Source organism: Alnus glutinosa, chromosome 1 (genome assembly GCF_958979055.1).
Source record: "Alnus glutinosa chromosome 1, dhAlnGlut1.1, whole genome shotgun sequence".
NCBI lineage: Eukaryota > Viridiplantae > Streptophyta > Magnoliopsida > Fagales > Betulaceae > Alnus > Alnus glutinosa.
In genome coordinates this window covers 13,228-21,705 of record NC_084886.1, presented here as the reverse complement: position 1 = coordinate 21,705, position 8,478 = coordinate 13,228, and positions in this window count along the sequence as shown.

The following is an 8,478-nucleotide window of genomic DNA, read 5'->3' as shown; positions in this document are numbered from 1 at the left end:
ATATATATATATATATATATATATATATATATATATATATATTTGAAATAATCATTAGTCATAATATATGCCAATACACTATTACGCCCTGTGTAAGTAGGGTTGCGCAGTCGATGCGTTGACCTTGGGTGAGTAACGCGGTTTACCTGTGGCCACAGGCCCCACCCCCATCAGCTAATTAATTGAAGTGCACTTAGACTGACATAGAGACAGATACCGCTGTCACAAAGCGAACCAGCGGGTGCGCTTCCATCTCGAGCTACGGTACCGAGCTAAATCTTGAAGGGTCTCGAATCTCTGCGGGTCTAGGCCTCAAAATATAATCTCCTCCACACATGTGCCCTTTTCAAAAATATTTCTCCTTTATATATAACTCAAAGAGTTTTCTCTCAAAACTTTCTCATTCTTTTCTTGTATAACTTCTCACAAAAACTTTTTCATTCTTTACTAGTATATATAGGGCAACGTGTTGGAGGGTTTTTTACTTAAAATCACGATTTCAAGAATATCATTTTTATACTCAAAAATTTTATATCAAAACCAACAAATCCTTTATATAAAAATAATTTGAAATACCGAATCAAAATAGTAACTCGAAATTTTGCAAATAAAGGAATATAATTAAAATAATATAATAATTTGAGAAGGGGCAAAGGGTTCCCTTACTTGGATTTCCCATTAATATCGGGATCGAGCTTTAATCCTCTTTGTTATATTTTCTTGATTTATTAAATAAGAATTTCACTAGAAAAATCTAGTGAAAACGATGCGTTCGGTCACGGGAATTCGCCGGAAAATTCGCCGGAGTTCTGCCGGAGATGGGTCACCGGCGGGTCGGGTTTCCGGGTTCGGGTCACGGTTCTCGGGTATGGGCTTTGGGCTGAAGTCAGATTGGGTTGCACAACAAAAAGGGTTGATTAGATTGGGCTGGGCTGCGGGTTGATGGGCTTCTGGGTTTGATCAATGGGTTGGGCTTAATGAATCTGGGCTACGGTTTTGGGCTGGGCCTATCGGGCTTTATGGGTTCTAATGGATCAAAGGGGTTATGGGTTGATCAGATGGATCACAACTGGTCTGCTATGTCTGCACAATCGGCTTATGCACGCACGGTCTGGCTGAGTTGGGTTTATGGATTTCACGCTCTTCGGGTTCACGGGGTTCGGTTGGCAGGGTGGCTTCGAGTTTGGTTTCATGCCGGATTTCAGCTCCAGCCGCCGATCGTGGAGGATCGGGGCGTTGTAGGCTACGGCTGTAGTATGGGCTTGCTGAGTTTGCTGAATCGGGGTCACGGGTCTGCTACGGGTTGCTGGGTCTGCTGGATGGGTGCCGAAATTGCTGGGTTCGGTGGGTTGTTGGCTTCGTCGGGCTGCTGGGTTCACGGCCGGCTGGGTCAGCTGGGTTGCTCACTGGGTCACGGTGGATTACACGTTGCTGGGGTTTGTCGATGGGTCATGGCAGAACGGTTCTGATTTCTGGTTTATGGGGGAACGGTTCTTGCTGGGTTGATGGGTCTCGGGCTTGGCAGGTTCGGATTTCCTGTTCCCAGCTCTCCCTCTTTTCTAATTCTCTGCATCCCCTACTCTCTCTCTGTATCTCACTCCCAATCTCACCATTTCTCGCATCTCTCTCTCTGACTTCGTGAAGTAAGAATGATGGAATCCAGGAGGCAGAAAGGAAAATGAAAGAGGAAGGAATGGAGTGCGATTTAGTAGGAGAGCAATGATCTGCTTAAATATTGTGAGAATCGCGAGTGCTGTGGTTTATTGGAGAGGGCACTGAGAATCAGTGGAAATGGTTCGGTGAAGTGGAGCAATGGTCGATTCAGTGGAAAATTAATAAACTGTAGTGGAAGAGTTTTGGTGCGAATATGAAATTAGAGTGGAGGAGGTTTTTTTCATGTTCAGTGGAGAAATGGTGGAGTTTGGTCGATCAATACATTCGCAGTGGAGAAGATAATGGATTTAATAAACGGTAGTGGTTTGATTAAGAAATTTGCAGTGGGAAAAATGGAGAAGATGGAAGATTGCAGACTCGCAGTGGTTGATCATGAAAGATGATTGCTGTAGTGGTTTGATTGTTTAAGTGCAGTGGCGAATTCTTTTTATTTAAGAAATAATATATATATCTGAATAATTTAAACAAAAATATATTTGTATGATAATATATTACGAATTTTATAAAAATAGGTAAATAAATTTTTACGGTTATTATTCCGTCAATAATATTAACTCAGAAAATATTTGTGATAAAATAATTTATCAGTTTATAAAAATACCGGTTCATAAAATCAAATTGAAAATATTTATAAAATAGTTTATAAATCGAATGGATATTTATTAAAAATAAATTTTATTATAAAAATATGTCTTAAAAATCTGGGGCATTACATTCTTCCCCCCTTAATAGAATTTCGTCCTCGAAATTATAAGCTATGCTTCGTATAAAGTTTCTATTAAGGAAAAATTCAGATTTTTAAAACAAGTCCAGTAATATAGTTTTATAACATCAAGAGAGTAAACAAGGATAGACCGTATGATTAATTATTGAACATGGAATTTTATGCTCATCACAAGAAGTATACAAATGGGTAGGACGCAGAAAAGAAAATGTTTCATTTCTCATTAAAGGAAAATTTCTACAACAAATTTCTTTGTCAGGATGTCTTCTGATAATCTTGGTGGAAAGCTTGCTAAATGGAAACATGGAATCCAGGAAAGAGAAAGGCAAGGCAAGCAATCCGGAAAGGATATGAGTGCGGTACTCATATCGTCGTGCTCTCTCTCTTCTGTCATAGATCGCCATCACCGGATTGAAAGTAGATGCCAGAAATGTTTATGGTGATGCGAAGGAAGAGAAAGATACTTCATCTCAGAAGCGTGATCAAGGATAATCTTGCTTCTGGATGATATGATCAAAAATAATCTTGCTTCGTGGTTTGTGAATCTGATTGTGATGCTGCATTTTTTTTCCAACTTTAGACTTTGGAATTTGGTTATGAAACTACATCTTCCTTCTCAGGAAGCGATGACAAGTTTAGACCAGAAGAAAAATTTTGGCTCTCAAAGTATGAAGAGTTGAAAGCTCAAAGGTGTGCTTTGCAATGGAGAAGATGAGCGAATTTATAGAAAAGATTCGCGAAGGGTCGGTGCAAGTGGTGCCGACAGTGGATCACAATTTCTCCATCCTTTTCTCGGAATGCTCTTCCACGTCTGCTAGGTACGCAAAGTGCGGCGAGAAATCCGGAAAAGTCTTGGGTGAATTCGGAATTCGAGAAGGTGAAAATGGTGAAAGTTGAAAAGAAGGAAGTCTCGTGATTCGAGAGCTGTCTGCTAGTGTTAGTGGTAGCTACGCTTAGAATGACGTTTGATTAGACTGCGTTTCGTTCACTGATTAAGTCCTCTTTCCTTTCCTTCAGATCTTTCAAACAACAGCCTCATTTCTATCTTTTCTCCTTCAGATCTTTTGAAGAGTATCATCATTTCCTTAGTCTTTTCCAAAATGGCTTCTTCATCTTCTCAAAATAATTTTGATCTAAATGATGCGCCTGTAGTACCCGAAATTTGGCGTCCTTTGTTCCTATCTCAGAGAGGTCCTCTTCTGACTAATGACTCTGTGATGCTGAATGATGCAGTAGCTGCATCCGTGGCTGAAGGCATCATAACTCCTCGAGATGAAAAGTTGTTGGCGGATAGGACGGATGCTCAAGCCATCAATGACTCTTTGGCTTTCAGTATTCAGGGCGCCTCTTCGGTTTCAAATATGGCTCGGCGTCTCCAAGTCCGGGGAAATGAAGTTCAAACGCTGAAAGCTCAAATTTCGACTTTGCAGGGAATGTATATAGATTTTAGGCGAAGAAATTGGGTTCTCCAACAAGAGAATAAAAAGCTGAAGAAGTTGGTAGATTCGTATGCGAAAGACTTGGAAAAGAGGTACGCTGACTTGGAGCAGAATTCTAATCGTCTCCAAGAACAATACCAAGATCTCTTGCGTGCAGTTCGAGATCTTAGGGTTTTCCACTCTGAGGCTTAGCCAGGTATTCTATTTGATCTATCAATTCTTTACTAACAACAATAAATAACTAACTGCAGTACTATGAAATACCTGCAGGTATGAACTCTCTGGGAATGATGCAAAAAGGTCCGATTTGCAGGTCTATGGTTTTTCTTTGAATCTAAAGTGGTTCATCTTGTAAGACAATTATTATCTACGTACTATTCTTATCATCTAATATGTCTGTAATCCTTTGAACTATGATTTTAAACTCGGTATAATCCTTTTGGTACTATGTTCTTCTTTCTATTTCTGCATAATTACTATCATCCTCAAATTTCAATAGATTAAAATCTTAGTATTACTCCAACTTAGTTATGCAGTCAATCAATACTCAGATCTGCTAATTATAAACTTATCTGCCAAGCAAGGATATCTAAGAGAATCAATGAATCACATCATCAAAATTTTATTTAACTTAAGCTCTAGAAAGACCTCAAATATATTATCCAAAGTTCGTTAGATGCATAGGAAAAATAATCTCTCCAAAAATCATCAAATCATTTGATCAACTAATTTCCTCATATATATATAAATCAGTCATCTCCAATAATCAACACCTAATATTACCATCAATTATTATATTCCTGTAGCCTGATTTAGGAACAACTTCCTTTTGTCCTTCACATAGCATTACTCACTTTTCTAAAATTCAACTAGGCATCAATATAAGTGGTATATCATAACCTATATAAGTGGTATATCAACGCCAAGTCCGGGACGCCGAAACTGGGGCTACAGGTCACGGATCGCTTTGAAAATTTACAAGCACGTCCCCGCCAACAATGTCTACACTGTGGTAAAATTTTACGCCAATCCGAAACTGCAAAAACGCAACTGATTTTTGACAATGGGGTCCGATTCGGACCGTTTTCCCCAAATCAAGCCCTTACGCTCATCCGTTTGGCACGAAATTTGACGGGCAAGCAGATAAAGTGCAGGCGATCATGTGGGCGATTGGAAATTTCCATTTAGAGATCGTTTCCCGGCCCCGACCCCCTATTTTCACTTCACAAAACCAAATTTTTACGCCAAGTCTGAGACGCCGAAACTGGGGCTACAGGTCACGGATCGCTTTGAAAATTTACGGGCACGTCCTCGCCAACAATGTCTACACTGTGGTAAAATTTTACGCCAATCAAAGACCGCAAAAACACAACTGATTTTTGACAGTGGGGTCCGATCCGGACCGTTTTCCCCAAATCAAGCCCATACGCTCATCCGTTTGGCATGAAATTTGACGGGCAAGCAGATAAAGTGGAGGCGATCATGTGGACTACTGGAAATTTCTATTTAGAGATCGTTTCCCGGCCCCGACCCCCTATTTTCACATCACAAAACCAAATTTTTACGACAAGTCCGGGACGCTGAAACTGGGGCTACAGGTCACGGATCGCTTTGAAAATTTACGAGCACGTTCCCGCCAACAATGTCTACACTGTGGTAAAATTTTACGCCAATCCGAGACTGCAAAAACGCAACTGATTTTTGACAGTGGGGTCCGATCCGGACCGTTTTCCGCAAATCAAGCCCTTACGCTCATCTGTTTGGCAGGAAATTTGACGGGCAAGCAGATAAAGTGGAGGCGATCATGTGGACGATTGGAAATTTCCATTTAGAGATCGTTTCACGGCCCCGACCCCCTATTTTCACTTCACAAAACCAAATCTTTACGCCAAGTCCGGGACGCCGAAACCGGGGCTACAGGTCACGGATCGCTTTGAAAATTTACGAGCACGTCCCCGCCAACAATGTCTACACTGTGGTAAAATTTTACGCCAATCCGAGACTGCAAAAACGCAACTGATTTTTGACAGTGGGGTCCGATCCTTACCGTTTTCCCCAAATCAAGCCCTTACGCTCATCCGTTTGGCACGAAATTTGACGGGCAAGCAGATAAAGTGGAGGCGATCATATGGACGATTGGAAATTTCCATTTAGAGATCGTTTCCCGGCCCCGACCCCCTATTTTCACTTCCCAAAACCAAATTTTTACGCCAAGTCCGGGACGCCGAAACTGGGGCTACTAGTCACGGATCGCTTTGAAAATTTACGAGCACGTCCCAGCCAACAATGTCTACACTGTGGTCAAATTTTACGCCAATCCGAGACTGCAAAAACGCAACTGATTTTTGACAGTGGGGTCCGATCCGGACCGTTTTCCCAAAATCAAGCCCTTACGCTCATCCGTTTGGCACGAAATTTGACGGGCAAGCAGATAAAGTGGAGGCGATCATGTGGACGATTGGAAATTTCCATTTAGACATCGTTTCCTGGCCCCGACCCCCTATTTTCACTTCAGAAAACCAAGTTTTAACGACAAGTCCGGGACGTCGAAACTGGGGCTACATGTCACGGATCGCTTTGAAAATTTACGAGCACGTCCCCGCCAACAATGTCTACACTGTGGTAAAATTTTACGCCAATCCGAGACTGCGAAAACGCAACTGATTTTTGACAATGGGGTCCGATTCGGACCGTTTTCCCCAAATCAAGCCCTTACGCTCATCCGTTTGGCACGAAATTTGACGGGCAAGCAGATAAAGTGGAGGCGATCATGTGGGCGATTGGAAATTTCCATTTAGAGATCGTTTCCCGGCCCCGACCCCCTATTTTCACTTCACAAAACCAAATTTTTACGCCAAGTCTGAGACGCCGAAACTGGGGCTACAGGTCACGGATCGCTTTGAAAATTTACGGGCACGTCCTCGCCAACAATGTCTACACTGTGGTAAAATTTTACGCCAATCAAAGACCGCAAAAACACAACTGATTTTTGACAGTGGGGTCCGATCCGGACCGTTTTCCCCAAATCAAGCCCATACGCTCATCCGTTTGGCACGAAATTTGACGGGCAAGCAGATAAAGTGGAGGCGATCATGTGGACTACTGGAAATTTCTATTTAGAGATCGTTTCCCGGCCCCGACCCCCTATTTTCACATCACAAAACCAAATTTTTACGACAAGTCCGGGACGCTGAAACTGGGGCTACAGGTCACGGATCGCTTTGAAAATTTACGAGCACGTTCCCGCCAACAATGTCTACACTGTGGTAAAATTTTACGCCAATCCGAGACTGCAAAAACGCAACTGATTTTTGACAGTGGGGTCCGATCCGGACCGTTTTCCGCAAATCAAGCCCTTACGCTCATCCGTTTGGCACGAAATTTGACGGGCAAGCAGATAAAGTGGAGGTGATCATGTGGACGAATGGAAATTTCCATATAGAGATCGTTTCCCGGCCCCGACCCCCTATTTTCAATTCACAAAACCAAATCTTTACGCCAAGTCCGGGACGCCGAAACTGGGGCTACAGGTCACGGATCGCTTTGAAAATTTACGAGCACGTTCCCGCCAACAATGTCTACACTGTGGTAAAATTTTACGCCAATCCGAGACTGCAAAAACGCAACTGATTTTTGACAGTGGGGTCCGAACCGGACCGTTTTCCGCAAATCAAGCCCTTACGCTCATCTGTTTGGCTGGAAATTTGACAGGCAAGCAGATAAAGTGGAGGCGATCATGTGGACGATTGGAAATTTCCATTTAGAGATCGTTTCCCGGCCCCGACCCCCTATTTTCACTTCACAAAACCAAATCTTTACGCCAAGTCCGGGACGCCGAAACCGGGGCTACAGGTCACGGATCGCTTTGAAAATTTACGATAACGTCCCCGCCAACAATGTCTACACTGTGGTAAAATTTTACGCCAATCCGAGACTGCAAAAACGCAACTGATTTTTGACAGTGGGGTCCGATCCGGACCGTTTTCCCAAAATCAAGCCCTTACGCTCATCCGTTTGGCACGAAATTTGACGGGCAAGCAGATAAAGTGGAGGTGATCATGTGGACGAATGGAAATTTTTATATAGAGATCGTTTCCCGGCCCCGACCCCCTATTTTCAATTCACAAAACCAAATCTTTACGCCAAGTCCGGGACGCCGAAACCGGGGCTACAGGTAACGGATCGCTTTGAAAATTTACGAGCACGTCCCCGCCAACAATGTCTACACTGTGGTAAAATTTTACGCCAATCCGAGACTGCAAAAACGCAACTGATTTTTGACAGTGGGGTCCGATCCGGACCGTTTTCCCAAAATCAAGCCCTTACGCTCATCCGTTTGGCACGAAATTTGACGGGCAAGCAGATAAAGTGGAGGCGATCATGTGGACGATTGGAAATTTCCATTTAGACATCGTTTCCTGGCCCCGACCCCCTATTTTCACTTCACAAAACCAACTTTTAACGACAAGTCCGGGACGTCGAAACTGGGGCTACATGTCACGGATCGCTTTGAAAATTTACGAGCACGTCCCCGCCAACAATGTCTACACTGTGGTAAAATTTTACGCCAATCCGAGACTGCAAAAACGCAACTGATTTTTGACAGTGGGGTTCGAACTGGACCGTTTTCCGCAAATCAAG